Source organism: Dufourea novaeangliae, unplaced genomic scaffold (genome assembly GCF_001272555.1).
Source record: "Dufourea novaeangliae isolate 0120121106 unplaced genomic scaffold, ASM127255v1 scaffold305, whole genome shotgun sequence".
NCBI classification, from domain to species: domain Eukaryota; kingdom Metazoa; phylum Arthropoda; class Insecta; order Hymenoptera; family Halictidae; genus Dufourea; species Dufourea novaeangliae.
Window position 1 is genome coordinate 58104 of NW_015374176.1, and position 19864 is coordinate 77967.

The window sequence follows — 19864 nt, forward strand, 5'->3', positions numbered from 1 at the left end:
TGTAATAAAGAATCTTTTCAAGTGACTTCATTATCTATATAAATTACAATACGGCAATACTGTCGGCAGATTTGAATTACGCGACTGTAGGAAATGTCAAGGACAAAATTGAACCACATATTATAACGGAAAAAACCACAATTTTCTGCAAAAAAGGCGTGTTTGACATAGATTTCCAAGGTCCAAACTTGTCGTGATTCTTCTTCTACATTTCTACTAGATTTTGCAACATTTTAGCTTTAACCTCGAAACAGATTTAGTTTTCTATCTTATTTCTATCAATGGTTCTACGATTTTGACACAAAAATGAGCAGTTTGTTCCATCGCGCCGCGCCGCGAGATTTCCTGGCCTGCTGCGAATACAATTTTAAAGTACTCGTGAATTAAAAAAATGGATTTTAAAGGAAAGATCAGAGAATACGAACATATTTTTTTCAAATTTTTAATTTGTTCTAGGGGTTCCAATTGGCTAAAAAAAATTTAATATTTTTGCATTGCAAAAATGAGTTTAATTAGAAAATAAAATATTAATTACAAAGATCGATCTTTTCCAATCAAAACGAAAAAAAGAAACAAGTTCGTACCTTTGATGTTTACGGAGATACACATTTTTTTGTGATGGTAGTTTTCATAAAAATCGGTGTAAATTGCCAATTTAGAGGGTCTGTATTTTTTAAACAATTTCGAAACCAGCAAAATGATGACTGCCCTCCCCCTTATTTTCACATGAAGTATACGATATTTCAATATGAGCAAAATACCAGACATCGTGTACAGAAGAAATCCGCTTGGAGTAGCATGACCCATATCACAATTTTAGGTTAGGTTTTCATGAACTATCCCAACAAAGAGACACTAGATATTAATGAAATAAGTAGTGACAGTAACATGTCCGAATGAGAAAAAGAATTACATAGTAAATATTTACTAAGAATGATGTAAATGAAGATTTTGCATTAGTATTGGAATAGTCTTCTAATATAAATGGAGAAATTTCGAACATACGTAGACTATGAACAAGTGCCACTTTGTTTGTAATGTGCGATAAAAACATGTGTAGATTGTACTGATGAGACGTGATCTCGTGCATATACGACTTATACATATACATATAATCTAACCAATTGCCAATTATTCATAATTAGATTATTGGTCAGTCTTTCTGTACTGCATATTATAATATACGCCATATATTACTATATTTTGGCATCCATGCTTAATTATAAATTCTTTATAATCAACATATAGAATACATATTAATCTACATATGTATATTCTTTTATCATTAAAGTTACAACGGTAGAGTTATAAGTTTGGTCAATATTTTAATGTAAGTAATTAGTAGAACGCACGTATTCTCTACTCTGTGATATTTATTAAAAACATGTATAACTAAAATACTTTACTATTCGAAAGCTATGGGTATAATATCCAGTTAGTTGTCGTGATAATAGAAAATAACATTGGCAAGTCCATGTTATCAATGAACCTGTCACATCAACGTCAGAGTGAGATTAGTCAAAGAAGGCCAATTCGTCAACGCCGTTTCATCATATGAATGAGTGCGTCAACCTTTAACAGTGAAAAGTTCCGTCAGTCATTTCAGCGAATGTCGTACAAGGTGCCCTTGACTGACCTCCAAAACAGAGATTCTCAATAAGAAGCTTCTATACCGGTGACTTGTTCACTACGTGCAAGTCAGAACGCACATACTCCGAAGTTTGCTCCACTAGTGGTCGATATGTCGTAATTTCTGTGGATCTCCACCAGTGACGTGTTCTCCTCTTCTTCAGTTTTATGGACCTGCTCATCAGCACGTGCACTCGCCAGTGTTGTAACAATTGTGTGTGCCTATATGCAATTCACTTTTCAACGAATATTACACAATCAGCCATAATTTAAGCGACCCATGAAAACATAAATACTGTAATGATAAAAAAATATTTGTTACAGATTATTTAGCTACTATTTACATTGATTAATAGAAATTTTTTTATTTTAAACTCGTTTTGAGTACCGAATCGATCTAATTATAAAAATAAATCAAGCACAATGTTTAAAATTCATTCTGCGTACTAAATGTTTTGGAAAAAGTATTCTCAATTGTTTGTAGACTTTCATTTTTCAAATACTCCTGGTGCTTATTCTTAGTTTTGTTAATGACGAGTCTACATCGCTTGATTGGAGTAAAGAACACAAGGGTAAAGTTGAGAACCTCCACAACAAACGAAGAGTGCGCTTGCGCCAATCCCATTCTGGCTCAGACTTTGAAACCGACAAACAGCCTAGGACTTACCTCAGTCGCTTTCCAACCAGTGAATAGTACGTCGTAGTTTGATACGGGTTTCGAGTCAAGACTCATCGATATTAGGTAAGTTATATTTCTACATGTATTTGAATGAATAGTTCGCTCAAGATTGAAACGAAAAGTGTCACGTGTTTTTATAAACTAGATGCGTTCTTCTGTGCTGCAAAATCAAAGGAAAATGTAATCATAAATATTTGACCTACAATGAGATTCGACCTTGACTGACATTTGAACGATACCCATTCGTTTTCCCCGTGTCTTTAAATAGTGTAACTTTACAGCAACATTGTTTGACAATATTACCTTCAAAATAATAATATATAAATGCAAAATTATGAAAAAGGACACGTTTTTCTTTCGTATGTAAAGTATCATACGTTTTTATGAAGGTCAAATTCATTTTGACGTTATATTTAATCAGTTTACGACCGACGGACTTAACAGTTATAAATTGAACATTTACAATAGATCGTATGTCAACATATAACTTCCCGATAGTTAAGTTGAATTCGTTTTCGTCGACATTAAATTCTAAATTATTCTGAATTTATCTCAATTTCTTTTTAAATGAAAATATTCATTATTTGAAGTAATTTATTGTTTAGATACTGAAAAATAACCGAATGGGTAAATTTATTAATCGTTAAAATGTGTTACATTTAAATTAGCATTGGCAAAATGAAGTTCTGTTTAATAATTCTTCTATCGGGTGATACATTGACATATGTCTCAAAATGAAATAATTCGAATTTGTTAAATACAATTGATTGCTAATGTCTTAAAATAAGTGTGTATTTACTATTCTTTTCATAATTATATCTGCAATTATTTTGGATGTTATTATGATATAGGTTATTTCCTAATAAGTTATCAAATATAACTTCTAACCTATAATGTTTTTCTGTCCTACAATAAAAACATTCACTGTAACACCGAAAGTAAATTTTTCCAGTGAGTCAATAAATAAAACTGTAGAAAAAGAAACGTTAGTTACTAAATGGTTCAATGAATATATGGTTTAGTGCAACGTAATCATAAGGGTAATTTCCTCTTTTTAGCTCTTTAAATTCAAACGTTACAATGAATTACGTCTATAATTTGAATTCCCGATTTATACTTTGATGTAATTCATTCCTGAAACCATATGTCTTTCTTATGTATACTGCGCCTGATTTTTCGACATCTGTTTTCAACTAATTTCTTCAATGTCAGCAGTCTAAATTCGGCATTGCAATTACAACAATCGATAGTGTAATCGGTGGTACTTGTAAATTAGATCGAATTAGATCGGCCGTTTGCAAGCATGGTTCAATCGTAGCGAGAACTTACGCAATCGCCCATATGGACCGTTATGCTATGCAACTACTTATGTACCTGGGATCATTTTACCGGGGGAAAGTGTCACGTGTGTCGTCAAAAATATGGAACGGTACACACGCATATGGTTGATCGGGATGCATCTGCAATCTACGCACATAAATGTACTCGAATACACATATGACAGTTTTTTCTACTACTTCTTATCACATATCCACCGTCAGATTTCAACTCCAAGCTTTATGTGCACGTTTGACGCCTTCTCTTTTTTCATTTTCATTTTCATTTCATGTCGGATTTGTATACGAGTGTTGCGTTTACATATATATATTTTACTAAGGCGTTATGTTGAATATCATAGTATATTATATAAATAATTGCATTCCTATTTCATTATATGTGCATATACATATTCATACGTATACAATTATATAGCCAATTTATCTAGTAGTTGAACGACTTTCACTCTACATAGCTATAATTTGTTTTTACGTGATGTTGCAACAAAATGATTTGTCAAATTATTCTATAAATGTTTTAACATAATTATTTATTATTAATCACATGTCTTCAATATACCAATCATTGTAATAAATGATTTTCTTCAAATAATTTTTTTATTAACTCTTGTTATGTATTTTAGATTGTCTCGCTATAGTGGGTAATCATAAAGTCTCTCTAGATTTCAGTAAGAATCATTGATAATTTCAAAACACCTTTTATGAAAGTAAAAAACGTAGTTTGTAAAAGTAAAGTAATACAGTTCAACATGACCTGCTCGCATTTCAAACCACTGCTGCTAACATTCCAAGGTAGATCGGAAAACTGTTCGCAACATGTTCGGTGTAATAATTCCTACTGCAGTTTGATTCCGATTTTCAGGTTTTAAAGGTCATTCACCTGAGTTTAGTACACCTTAAATTTGATGAACTCTCAAGCGAAAAAATCCAGCGACGTACAGTCCAGTGAACGAGCTTTGCGAAGTATTTGTTATCCTCGGCTTATCCATCTGTCTGAAACGGCTTGATTTAAATAATCGCGAACGATATTTACAAAAGGGGGGGAGGTACTCCATCGTGTTGAAACACAACAGTGTTAAAAATTCCATCATTGATTAAATCGGGGCGGCAAAAACTGTTGTAACATATCCAAGTAATTGTTGTTAAACACTGTTTTTTTCTGTAAACATAAAGGATCCATTATTACTGTAATAAAACTTGTTTTGAAATTATTAATGTTTTTCACTAAAATGAATTGAGACTTTGTAAGTCCTCTGTATAGTATTTGAAAGTAAACAATGTAATTTTCATGTACTGCAGTTATTAATGTATGTATTTAAAGATACAAGTAAACTAAAATAAATAGTTATGTCTATTACTGTAACAGACTTCTTCCACAGTTTAATAGATTTCCACAATGAAGTTTACCAAACATGTACACCCATGAACAAAGTCGGCTTCCACTAGGAGAAAAAGTGGTGTAAGAGAAGGGCCTCCTAACACTTAATTTCGGGAGTTACTGAAATGTATGCCAAATTAACATTGACTTGAATATTTATTTCAGTACTTTAAATAAATTTACAAAGTGGTAGGAGGCCCTTATCCCTGCGCCGCTTTTTCTCCTGCCGAAAGCAGAGTTTACTCGTGAGGGTACATTACATAACATTTTTGTAAATTAAGTCACAGATAATAATCGGATTGAATTTTAAGGTTAGAGCATATTGTTTTATTGCCAAAAAGACTGAACTTTACTTTACCGGACCAAAAATTATTGACTTTTTTTATGCCTCCTGGTAGTATTCAACAAGTAGAATCTGAAAATGTACATTTTAACTTTAGGGATCCACCAGTTCAAAAGTTATGCGTATGTAATACCAAGTATTTTTAGCGTACTTTACAGGTTATAGTTTAACGCCATATTGGTTTCTATCGAAATTCATCCAATCAGTGGTGTCACTGCTTGTAAGGAGATGTATGCGGTGGTGGCCATTTTGGCGGGATCATTCAAATGTGTTTGCAAAAAAGAATCACTTATTCAAAGCGAAATACTGGTTCTTTGTTGGTTAGAGCCTGTTTAAGGGGAAAAAAACAATTATTCAAAGCGAAATACTGATGACTTGGATAGAGCCTATTTACGGGAAAAACTATTTATTAAAAGTAAAGTACTGATTCTGAGTTGGTTAGAGCCTGTTTACGAAAAAAGAAAACATTTACTCAAAGCAAAATACTGATTCTGAGTAATTTTTTTGATGACCCACGTGCATCTCCTTACAGGTAGTGACACCACTGATTGGACAAATTTAAGATTAAAACCAATATGGCGTTAAATTAACCTGTATAGTACGCTAAAAATACTTGGTTTTACATACGCATAACTTAAGAACTTGCATTTTTAGATTCCACTTGTTAAATATTACCAGGAGATATAAAAAAAGTCAATAATTTTTAGTCCGGTACTGCAAAGTTTAACCGCCAAAAATGTTTCCATTTTATCGTGTCATAAGAATAATAGAGCATATAACTATACACTAACAGAAGACTGTAAACACAATTATTACTAAAATGCATTGCGATAGTTGAAATTTGCGAGACTACGTAAATTGTTTAGTTATGATTTCGTAAATACGATTAAAAGTGTTATGGAAATACTATAAGAAGCCGTTACTAATCGAAAATAAAAAATTGAAACTGGAAGTAATCAATGAAAATGGAAAAAGTGGCAACCATAATTATCGACATTTCGATAATGCAACTACTAATCGTTCCTTACTTACTAACTAAAAATTGATAATACTATAATTGTACAGCAAATTATTATCAGTATTCTATTAAAAAGATAATACAATTCCATAGTACAGTTTTTATGTGACACGTAAGTTTACAATATACGTTTAAAAATTATTAGCCATAAACTAGCAAGCAGTATCAAATGTAAAGAAAAAATATTAGAGCTATAAATATATTTCCTGCAATAAAGCTTATTTTTCAGCTATGAGATTACGTACATTTATGACCGGAACTGTGATATTATTTTATATCACTTTATATTTTCCGGAATGAAAAATCTATTACAACATCTAATGTGACATTTTTGTCACTACAGTCACGACAGTATATTTTCATTGACTACTGCCAAGGAATCACTTTGATTCATTAATTTGCATCTATTTGATATGTACTTAGAATGATCTATTTTATCTCAAAAGATTTTTTAATAATTTCTGGATCACAAGCTTGAATATAAGCATCATTGAAGATTGATGCAAAATTTGCTTTAGTTATTGACTTATTTGATACTTGAGCATGTTCGGTAACTTGTTTCTGCCAACACTTTTGGAGTGGTCTGGAAATTCCTATATCACAGGGTTGCATTATATGAGTTGCATTCGGATAGAGATCATACAACTAGATACAATTAGCCACACAGAAATCATGCAACTCTAAACTTATGTGAGATTTGTGTCCATCAAACAATAAAAAAACTGGAAATTTAATACTATCATTAACAAGTTGTTTATGAAACATGTTATGTACAAGTTGTTTATAAAAGTTTCAGTGGTCATCCAGCCTCTTGGGCTATGTTCAATTATATATCCATTAGGTACAGATGCTGCTATTTCCTTAGGAGGAAATCTTTTATATGGATAAACTGTATTTGACAAATTTCTCTTCCATTAGCACTATAATTGCAAAGAACTGTAATACTTTCTTTTTCTTGCCCTGGTGAAATAACATACATATTTCTTTCTTTCTTTGGTCCTAATACTTTTCCAATCTTGGGACATAATTGTACTGCTGTCTTATCCATGTTATAGATGCGAGAAGGGTCATTTAAAATATCAGAAGCATTTTCATTTTCTAAGTAAACTGTGACACCTGCAAACCATTGTCTAATATTTTCTTCAGTAACGGCAGCTCTACTTTTAGGTAACACTTCTATGTTTCTCAGACCTATTTCTGGATGCCTCTTTAGAAATAATCTAAACCACTTTTCTACAGGCATATTATGTTTAAAACAGTTGGGACGTGGAGCTTTGTCTAGAATTATAACATTTTTGATTGCTGTTTTAACGGTATTAGGATGCATAGAGTATCCAATGCTAGCCTTATCGATTATCCATCGTTTAATTCTATTTTCTTCTGTAGGGGTTAATACAGGTGGTGGGACCAGTCTTCTTATTATAGATTCATTTTCATTGTGTAATTTGTTTATTAATGTTCCTTTGGGTATTTTATATTGTACTGAAGCTTTATTTGTACTTAAGACTTTTGTTCTAACTTTTTCCACAGCTTCCTTTAGACTTTGTTCTGTGTATTAAAACCTTTGATATTTTCGTTTCGCTTTTTTTATTGGATTCTTTTTAGATGTCTTCTTTGTTTTCATTTTTTGTATCTATAGATTTTATCAAAACGTGTCCAAAAACGTGCTCAGCAGGCTTCAGTCATTTACTGGTTGTAACAAATTTTTAACCTACCAATATTTGACCAGTTGGTCATTTACTGGCAAAACGCTTCCATTTTCAATACCAAAGAATGACTGATATAAAGTTTAAAAAAATAAATACTTATAATTATTTTTACTGTATATAAAATTAATTTGAATAATTAATTAGTTTTTCTTCTCAGTGTCTTTTGGTTTATAAATAAAAATAATAAATATTATTATAGTTCATCATTTTCGAGATTGCGTTTTTACTGTCTTACTAAAAATTTGGTGATTTTTGAATAAACAACGGCGGTCTACATTTCTGGAATATTTTTAGTAAGAAGTGTACTTATTAATGTTTGCTTCATATGCTAAACTAAAAATATGGGATATTAAAAGTGCAACTACACTCCATTTATAAACATTTAATCATTTTTACATTTATAATTTACATTTCTTTGCCTAATGGTCATTCACTGGTATGCGGTCAATTACTGGCTGGTTTATCCTACTTCAGTATAGTGGTCACTGATTCCTTCCTGTGTGTTTTCTGGAATTTGTACCTTTAATTATAAATAACCAATTTTAAAACATGTTACAAAACAAAATTTGGTCGCTTATCGAGTACTGAAATAAATGTTAAACTGAATGTGGTTCTTTCATGTAAGTCTGGCATAAGTTTAGTGACTTCTGTGGTCAAGTGGTGGGGGGCCCTCCCCTACGCTGCTTTTCCCCCAATGGAAGCCGACTTTGCTCGTGGATGTACCCTCGCGAGCATACTCGGCTTCCGCTAGGGGAAAAAGTAGCGTAGGAAAAGGGCCTTCTACCATGTGGTTTTGGAAATTTCGAAATAAATTTACCAAGGGGGGGAGGCCCTCTCTACGTTATTTCTTCCCCTAGTGGAAGCCGAGTTTGCTTGATCCTTTTGTTGATCCCTTAATGAAGACCAAAAGTTTCATGAATTTTTCGCTAGCTACACAGCACTGCAATCGAACCTTCTCTACGTTATTTCTTCCCCTAGTGGAAGCCGAGTTTGCTCGTGGGTGTACACTCCCGTGGTGGGGGTGATCCCTTAATGAAGACCAAAAGTTTCATGAATTTTTCGCTAGCTACACAGCACTGCAATCGATGCGTCCGTACAAAAACGCATGCTGATGGAGCGCACGCGCACGGTCGTATACACAGTGTGCATGTAGAGCACAAGTTGTGCGCGCTACCAGTAGAAAAATTGTATTTTCGACAATTTGTTAGCACCATATTATTGTATATAAAAAACCACGAAACTCGCCCAATGATAGTCTTTGTGTCTCTGGTTTTCGAGATAATACTTCTGGATCGAAACTTTAAAGGGTGGTTTCATCCCCTAAATATGAAAACGGGCCGATATAAAAAAATACGTATCTCTTATTCTTCGGTCATCCAAAACATATCTGAAAACCAAAGCAATCGCAGGCGGACACCTGGGATACTCTCATTGTGAGTTAAGATGAAAATAATAATAAAAAAAGAAGATATTAGGTGCACAAGAGTCTGAAATTAAGATAAAACGAGAGTGATCAATGTACGATCAATACGACCACAACGTTCTGGTCAAGAATCGCGTGGCTATTGTGGCGATGATGAGAAATATTGATGTTGAGAAGTTATAGATGAATGGACGACGCATTCATACTCAAATTATATCTGGAAATGTGAATTTTTTGGTGCTGGGACAATACGTTCATGTGCTACGCTGTTAAGCAAACGAAAACCTTGAATCTTCTATAGAGGTTTAAAACAAGATCACTTTAAACTTTAAAGACATCCTGAGTTTAGGGAACAAGAAAAGTTTACAGCACAATACAGTGGTAGTTAACTGAAAAATTTGTCAACACGTAAACAGAAGCATTATCTTGCAACAAAAGCCAAATATTTATTCTGGTTTAAACGTGCTGCTGTAAATGATAATAATCACTAGACTACTTTACAAAGTTGCATACAAATATTTAAAGAATCAGGGAAATTTTGTATTGATGCAGCTTTACATACGTATAAGCATTTTTGAATGAAGAATCTGTAAAATTCCTTTTGAGAGGAAATTTACTGGTCTTTCTCCGAAATAGGTCTCTACGAAATGTATAACATTGATAAGTTTTGCAAATCTTTTGAGTGAATAGTTTACAAGCATTTTTGTACTGGTGGTAATGTGTATCGTTAATCACAAGTCTGTAAAACGATAAAGAATTAAATTATTTTCTTTGACTAATCAGTGAATTGAAATTGATAGGATGATAGTGTTACGCAAGCGGTACTTTCCATCGTGGAATCTGGTCGAGTATTTTGAACGCATTCTACATGCGTCTCTTTGGTAAACAAGTTTATCGAGGCATGCAAACTTAAAAGTTGATAATTATATACAGTTACGTAAATTACCTTATCACTGATTCGTAATACGCGAAAACATTGAAAATCTGGATTACAGGTCGAAACTGTCTAGTACTGATGAAACTGCAGTTAGGGCCGTATGTATACTGACTGCGATTTCATTAATGGACCTTCAGTCAGTCGCGAAATGTCCATTTGTAAAATTAATGGGGGTCCGCTCCACACATTGTTACTAAACTGTTTAGATTTATAATTTATATTTTTTAGTTTTAACCCAATCATTTTAACACTTTCAATCACACGTAAGAAGAGAAAGTCAATGTTTTTGGACATGAAAATGAAAATTTTGAACCGACTTGAAGACGGAGAAAAACCTACAGCGATTGCTAAGGAATATGAAATAATTAATGAATCCACTGTCCGAACAGTCAGGAAAAGGAAAGAAAACATTAGGAGTAGTGTGACCTCTGGAACCTTATCAAGTTTACAGTGTTCATCGTACACAAGAAACCCTGAAATAGAAAATATGGAGAAAGCATTGATGTATGTTTATTCATATACGACTGCAACACACAATACAAACTGATATGACTTGATTATACAACTATATAAGACATAAGACACAATAACGAAGGAAACACTTAATTGTACATGACACGGTGTACACGCGACGAACAGAGAAAAAAGGAAGAAGCAGGAAGTGACGCCACCGAGTAACGAAAACGAAAAGAAACGTGTTCCGGCGTCTCGCTGCCAATATACATGACGAACAAAAGCGCGGCAAATACGAAACTAAATCACGCATTCTTTAATATAAACGTTGCTTACTGACATGTTAATTCTCATTTCAAAGATGAAAGTTTTTGATTACGTAATTCTTCTGGTAGTTTTGAAAATGTAGAATACAGATTTTCATAGTGTCTTCTTATATTGTATTCTTTTGGGACGGCTACAGTACTTTTGCAAATCAAGCAGACGATATTATTAACCGACTGCATAAAAAAATATTTTTCAGTCCAACTATCCTGAAACTGCCGCTTTTCATCCTGTACTTTGCGTTTCCTACTTGGTCCCGCTTTATCCATTATAGAATTTATTTTACCTTTTTTTCAAGGGATGATAATTAATCGTAGCAATAACACCTACAAAAACAAACTACTCGTATGACAAATAAACGAATCATAAAATTTGCTAACATTATTATTAACCGATCATCGTAAGTAGATAGACAGTAGATACTTACACGAGTGACTGAAATACTTTAACAGCAGTTATTTATCTTTATCTCCAACAATTCAAACACACTAACAAATAAGAGGCAACGTAAAACAAAGCGGATGACACGTGCATTGACGACTGAATGGTAACGGCCATCCGTGACCGGTTCGCGTTCCACGCATGGCACCACAACTACTTTGTTGTGCGCATGTTGCAATTTGTAAACATCACCTATCATGTGACTTATTCAAAATTAAAATAACACATGGTGAGGCGGGTCGCCAGCAAATTAACGGCGGGCCGCGGTCTGTGCATCCCTGGCTTAATGTAACACGCCAGCGGCCAAATCGTATATATAGGGCGTCCCAAAAAGATGGGACAATTCGCAACATATTCCTCATGCAAATATAAATCGAAAAGTCTTTTATTGTTTTGGCAATTTGGAGCTCCGTTTGCGAAATATTCAGTTCAACGAACTCTAATCAGCTGAGTGGTGGGCCACACTTACGTGCAGACCCAGTCAAGAAGCACACGGCCCAGATCACTGGTCTCTGCCAGTTGTTCGTTTAACTGCTAATGTCTCAGAAATGGAAGTTTAGATTACAAAACGATAAAGGCCTTTTCGATTTGTTGTTGCATAAGGAATATGCATGTTATAATATAGTGAGATAATATATATATAGAGTGCTTTAGCAAACGTGAACCCCGACTGATTTTACAACTATTTAGACATTTTGCAGTGGAACGAACGCCATTTATGAAACCGCAGTTATGTATATCTGACTGTGGTTTCACCAATAGGCGTTCGATCCACTGCAGAGTGTAGTTGTAAAATCAGTCGGGGTCCGCGTTCGCTAAAGCACTACCACCGGATGCACGCGCATCACTCTTCGAATTTGATTTTCTCAAAAATGAAGACTCGCATGAAAAAATTTTATATAAAAATTTTTTATTTTTTTCACGTAAAATCGACCCCCTTGCCACTTGTATGATTTCCGACTCATCCTGTATCTGGACATCAGAAAATTAAATGTTAAATACATTTGCAAATGATATGTGTAGTGGAAAAAATGTTCGGACATATGGATCTGCTTACTTTTGCTCAAGATTCACCAGAAAAAGTTTGTTTACAATCGACGACCCTACAGCTGTGATCTATCCTTGTAAGTAATTGCAACATCCTAACAGAGATGGCGCCACATGTACGTTAATAACAAATCAGTCCCGCAACTTTTTAACAATGCGATCCTCTCGCTGCTGTGCTGGAAAGGCCATGTTGCCGGTTATGTCATCGGTTCTCGCTCTGTTTCTGTCACACACATATGCTGCTCAGCGGTGCGTTTCACAGCTGCTAGCTATCCCCAATGCCTTTCCAGTATTGCAGCGAGAGGACCGCGCATTACGTTGTACAGTGCAGTCTCTCCTGGTCTTCTTGTTGTTGGTGTTCTTGTTATTTGTTATTTTTAAAATATGTATACGGTAGAACAGCGTTTGTTTATTGTAAGGTGTTACTACCAAACATTCTCGATAGTGGACTGTCTGAAAATGTTTGAGAGAAAGTACGACGAAATCCCTTCAAAAACGTGCATTTACAATTTGATCAAGAAATTTGAGTCTACCGGAAGTGTTCTAAACATTCATGCAGGTGGCAGAAAAATGTCACCGGACACGGTACGCGTAGTTGGAGAAAGATTATTAGTAGAGCCCTCAACTTCATTGAGGCGCTTGTCACAGGAGATCAATATCCCATACACTACAGTCCAAAGAGCTGCAAAATTAGCAAAACTGCACTTGTACCGTGTGTCCGCTGTGCATGAGCTGCTTCCGATAGATTACAGCAAACATTTAACACTACAGGTACGTAGATATAAATGTTCATTGTCAATTTTTCCACTATGTATCGCACCGAACATATCAAGAACGTGAACAAAGACGTGGGGGTAGTCACTGTAGTCACGTATATACCAGCCACACTTCTGTTAGAAGGAACAAGTGGAGGCAGAACGACTTCGGTGGGAATGTTCGCTCTGTCTCATAGATGTCCACATCGAACAGACAAAGGCTGCTTCGCAGGGGTAGCTACCAGTGGTGCCACCTGTCTGGTTTTTGGCCTAGAGATTCTGGGTTTGAAGACAAACCACCGGGCTCCAGTGTTACTAGGAATATCTCTGAATTGATAGAAAAGATGAAATAATAAAAAAATGTTTATGATTTACTTTAACAAAACACTCTATAAAAACTTCTAAAAGTGTATCATACATCGACCTCTATCTAAAGTACTTTTTCTCGTAACATTTTCAACTGGCATCTCGAAACAGCTGTTCTTCTCACAGAAATATCCTGAGAATTCAGGCGTCAGTTGCTATTATTGAATCCTTACGAGCAAACTCGGCTTCTATTAGAGGAAAACGTGGCGTAAGAGAAGGGCCTCCTACCACTTGGAAAATTGATTTCAAGTTCTAAAATAAATGTTAAATCGAATGTTAATTTGACATAAATATATTTCAATAATTCTCAATACCAAATAGCAGAAGGTCCTTTCCTACGTCACTTTTTCCCCTAGTGGAAGCCGAGTTTGCTCGTAAGTGAACATACTGTAGACTCATGTTAAAGTAGCAGTGTTTTTCCTGGAAACGCTACTTCAACATGTGCTAATAGGCACGCAGAACTCGTGGCAGTTTGGTCGATCCACCAATTGGATCAGAACTTTGGTTACAGATGGCAACCGATAGTGAGATGCGTGCACGTGTGCAACGAGTAATGCATAGCATATACAGGGTGTCCCACCTAACTCTGCCACCCTTAATTATTCTCTTACTTGTCATAGTACAAAAAAATGGTTCCGGAGAAAGTTAGTATATTTTAGGGGAGAAATTAGGCTATGGTAGTGAAGGTCATCTCAAGGTAATATCTTCTGAAATTTCTCTTATGGTAACGTTTTTGTAAATGGAATGCCCAATTTTTTTGTTTGCCATTACAAAGAGGAGATCAAAACGTATCCAACAATGTATCACACTATGACCTTGAAATGACCTCGGGCTAAAAATTTCGCACGTAACTGGTTGAGGTGGAAGCTCACAGAAAATGAATTACAGAAACAAAATAATCGCCATAATCGCATTATTTATTATTTTAGTGTATGTTCAAAGTGTTGTCCCCCAAACTCAATGCACTTATTCACACGTAAAACGAATGCGTGTCCAGCTCTCTGTATTGTATCCGAAAAATGCTTGTCTGGCTTCAGAGATAAGAAATTACCCTATAAGCAAACTGACGTCAGATGCACGTCATCTGATATCATAGATCAGGCAGTATGTCAGATTCATATATATCTGTCGCTGCATTCTGACTGTCAACTGCCGTCATGGTTGTATGACATTGTCTGTAGTCGATTCGCAGGAGAAACAGAGTAGCTCTGCTGTATACCGTAACGTCAGATTCGCAGCAGAAAAAGAGTAACTCTCGTCACTAAGCCTGTTGTAATACTGCTGCTAGTTTACTGACAGTACTGATGCAGCAGACCCTCTAGCAAATTTGTAGCAAATTTGCACATCAGGTCTACGACAGAATCTAGTAATATTTGTTTAGAGCAGGTTTGGCTGACAGGGTTATTAGTAAAAAAACGCCTTAAGCAGTCTGCTACAATGTTTACTCGGCATAGGAAGAAATTCTCCTTTAATACTCAACTTCTTGGTTCTCAGTTTAGCAATTGAATTTCAATTGATAGTAGTTAGATCAAGTACGAGAATATTTTTGAAAATTTTTACATTATCAGAAAAAAGTGGCATGGTGTTATGTTATGTTACACTAAAATAATAAATAATGCGATTATGGCGTTTATTTTATTTCTGCAATTAATTTTCTGTGAGCTTCCACCTCAACCAGTTAGATGCGAAATTTTCAGCCCAAGGTCATTTCAAGATTATAGTGTGATATATTGTTAGATACGTTTTGATTTCTCCCATCCCTCTTTTGTGATGTGCAAGCAAGAGAAGAATTACTCCAGCACTACTTCTGTCCTTCGGTCTTGCTACATCCCTACCATAAGGCCGCGCATTCTATTATACATATATGGCTATGCATGGTACGGATGAAGATAGATCGAAGGACAGAAGTAGCGCTGGAGTAACTCCTCTCTTGCTCACACATAGCAGAGGAAGGGGAGAAAGCGACAAGAGGGCGATGAGGAGAAGGAATGTCTCCACTACAGCCATAGAAGAATCCCCCGCCAACAGCCCCATTAGAAAGAGAAGTAAAACTTTCATTGTCTCTGATTTTTATACGAACGAACTAGAATAACTGAGTTTAATGATTTACGTTCGATTTACAATTTCGAAAAACATTCAATTGCTTAGAAAGTTTATAAATTAACTATAAATCACTAAATTGAAATAATTTTGACAGATAAAAGGTTTTTCTCATGGATAATATATTCCATCAGCAATATATTTTCACAATAGCAGCTATGCAAATTTTCAATTATACCGATACTGCTAATTTTATAGAAATATTTCGCAATTGGTAGGACATTGTGAGCAATACAAGTAATGTGAAAGATAACAGCAGAAGAAACAAGTTTTCTAAATTAATTTTGAATGTCAATAATTTTAAGTGGAGGATAAAGGTAAAACTATAGGCAATGTACACTAAACGCCAAATAAGAGCATAACTGTTTCGCGCATCTCGAATGAGCAGGACAGGTCTCTCGAACCCCTGGTTCCCCCACTTTCTCGCTTTCTGTAACAGGGACGATAGAATTTGTCATACACTGGGTGACATAATGAAGTATTTCTCAAGACATGAATACTTATGAATTGGTACATTTGTACTTCACAGTCACTCGATGTATGATGCTACACGAGGCATAATGATGCTCAACTATTTAAGACGTTGGTAACTAAGGTAACCGAGAGGAATATGCGCAAACAAGACCGAAATTCGTCATTTCGCAGTTATGGTCTTATTTGGTTTTTAGTGTATATTTTAATCACTTTCATAGTGGGGGTTTTTCTGTTCCCACTGAAGCAGTGATGACCTCATTTATTCATATGGATGCAATAATGAAAGTCATAATAAATGATGATAATTTGGAATCTCAATTTTTACAATCTGAAAGTTATAAACACATTTTATGTAAATTAACATACATCAGTATTCAGTCAGATATACATTATTTAATATTTTCAGATACATGCACTTGTAGTCTAACCTCTTTTCTACACGATCACTTAACCTTTTGGCTTTGTATAAATAATTTTGTCTTTTTCAGGTTGCTATTAACTTATACATATCTCTATCAATTTTTAAATGCTTCAATTTAGTTCAAAGATGGTTTATCATGCTTCACACCTATATTTTCTCGAAACCACAGTAAATATTTCAAATATAATGCATCACAACACCAAACTATTCCGAGTGTCCACAAAATATATACATAAGTACCACATTTATAAAAATTAGTATATGTACCCTCACGAACAAACTCGGCTTCCGCTAGAGGAAAAAGTAATGTAAGGGAAAGGCCTCCTACCACTTGGTATTTCGAATTATTGAAATGTATGCCAAATTAACATTCGATTTAACATTTATTTCACTACCTGGAATAAATTTACCAAGTGGTAAGAGACCTATTCCCTACGTTATTTTTTCCCCTAGTGGAACCCGAGTTTGCTCATGAGTGTACATATATGTTTATGCCCATGATTTACCAGAAAAAGTTTGATTACGATCGACGACCCTACAGCTGTGATCTATCCTTGCAAGTAATTACATCGTCCTAACAGAGATGGCGCCACTAGTACGATCACAGCAACATCAGTTCCGTAACCTTTTGAATACACCGTATACAGTGCGATTCTCTCGGTGCTGTACTGGAAAGGCCATGCTGCATGCTTTGTTGTCGGTTCTCGCTCTGTCTCTCTGTCACACACATAGGGTGCTCAGCGGGGCGTTCAAGAACCGCTAGCTACCCCCCGATGCCTTTTCAGTCCTGCAGCGAGAGGATCGCGCATCACGTTTTACCGTGCTGTCCTCTCTGGTGTTGTTCTTCTTGTTGGTGTTTTCATTATTCTTTGTGTTCTTGTTATTGTTGTTTATTATTTTTTAAATATGTATACGGTAGAACAGCGTTTGTATATTGTAAGGTGTTATTATCAAACACGCTCAATAGTGGACTGTCTGCAACTGTTTGAGAGAAAGTACAACGAAGTCCCCTCGAAACAGTGCATTGCTAATTTAATAAAGAAATTTGAGACTACCGGAAGTGTTCTGAACATTCACGCTGGTGGCAGAAAAATGTCACCGGATACGGTACGCGTAGTTGGAGAAAGATTAGTAGCAGAGCCCTCAACCTCATTGAGGCGTTTGTCAAAAGAGATCAATATCCCATACGCTACAGTCCAAAGAGCTGCTAAATTAGCAAAACAACACTACCACCGTCTGTCCGGTTTACACGAGCTGCTTCCGTTAGATTACAGTAAACTGCAGGTACGTAGATGTAAATTTTCATCGGCAATGTTTCCACAATGTATCGCACGGAACATATCGAGAACGTGAGCAACGACGTGGTGGTGGACACGTAACAGCCACACTTTTGTTAGAAAGAACAAACGAAGGCAGAGCGACTTGGTTGAGGGCAGAGTCTAATACTTGCTCTGTTTCACAGATATTCACAGACACACATAAATTGCTCCGCAGGGGTAGTTACCAGTGTTGCCACCTCCCTGGTTTTGGCCTCGAGCTTCCGGGTTTGAATAGACACCTCTGGTCTCTGGTTTTACTAGAAATATCTCTGTATTGATAGAAAAGATAGAATAATAAATAGTTTTTATGATTGGCTTTAACAAAGCACTCTATAAAAATGTTTAAAAGTGTATCAGCGACATCTATCTAAAGTACTTATTCTCAGAATGTTCCCAACTAGTATCTTGAAATGTGTTCTCTTCTCGCGGAAATATCTTGAGGATTCGAACGTCAGTTGCTATTGTTGAATATAGCATAGCGAAGATAAAGTAAATTGGAGGAAGCTGTTACAGTTACGTGTTTATGGTTGTAAATTTTAATGTATGTTGTATATTCTAAGTACAAATTGATTAATTTAAACTTTTTAAAACAATTTTTAAACGAAAGTATTGTTATAGGTACAATAAACTAATAAAAGTAGATCCATGTACGCTTAGATTTTTTGTCCTAAATATTTGTTTTACGTCGAAATATTTAGTATTATATAAAATTGTATAAATACAAATTGTAAACTGTTGAAGAATATTTGACTAATTTATTCGATTTTTAATTCGTTTTTATATGAAAGTATTGTAATTATTAAAACCAATTTATGTCTTTTTTTTTATAAACGAGAATGAATTCACCTTTGCCGAAGAACCGAAAATATTAAGAAGTGTTAACATACAGGGTGATTCTCTCGCTATGCCAACCAAAGACCGTGTCGCTCTAAACAACCGCGCTATAAAAGTCGTGTCGGCGCGTGTAAGCCTATGGACCGGTTCTCGTTGTCGATGACGCAAGGAACCATACACACTAGTGTTAGCAGATTTTTCGTAAGATTTTCGCATATACAGCTGTGTGAAGTCGATAAAGTCGTAGTAGTGTTGTCAAAAAAAGCTCGGAGGTGTTGTTAACGCTAGATTACAGTACATTGAAGTATTTTTTTTGGTATGATACATTCAGAGAATAGACTTATATATATAATGAATTATACGTATAAAAACACATGTAATATAATTTAGGAAAGTATTGTAAAGTATTAGAATTAGATTTTGAAATATTAAAAAATAGAGATATACTAAATTCGAAATCGCCCAATTTTCTACTTGCAATTTCTTCAGAACTTCATCGAAATTTTAGTACAAAAGTAGCCCAAATTGCGATAGATCGCCCTATCTGGCAACTCCAACACACATTCGCGCTCCGACACGGCTTTAATAGCGCAATTGTTAAGCGGCACGGCTCTTGGTTTGTGTCATAAAAAATAGCGATATATCGATAGCCAAATGTCGATAAATACCGCCCATCATTACTTCACAGCGGGGGGAGGGTCCATGGAACCGATCGCTTGATCGCAAAGTTCGTTGAATCGGCGATCGATCCGTCGAAATGCAGTTTCGCATCATTTTGACGAAATCGCGTGGTAATAAAAAGTTGCTCAGGGGACTATAAACGGCCAACAAGGGTCACACACGACGATATTGTGTCAAAGCTTATTGACGAGGCGAC

At 35.2% G+C, this 19864-nt stretch overlaps 1 protein-coding gene and 1 long non-coding RNA gene across 2 annotated transcripts in view; one reads left to right on the forward strand and one right to left on the reverse strand.

Annotated features, from left to right (window-relative positions):
• Positions 1 to 2285: 2285 nt before the first annotated feature.
• The window catches only part of LOC107192078 (fructose-bisphosphate aldolase-like), a 30989-nt gene continuing 13410 nt past the window's right edge, over positions 2286 to 19864 (forward strand). The window contains exon 1 of the mRNA XM_015581271.1: positions 2286 to 2371. The gene's annotated coding sequence lies outside the window, so the exon portion shown is untranslated. The remainder of the gene's footprint in view (positions 2372 to 19864) is intronic.
• Positions 4541 to 5542, reverse strand: LOC107192079. Its single transcript, XR_001516288.1, has 3 exons — positions 5518 to 5542; positions 5382 to 5438; positions 4541 to 4804 (listed from the first exon to the last, which is right to left on the reverse strand). It is a non-coding gene; the product is annotated as an uncharacterized LOC107192079 (long non-coding RNA).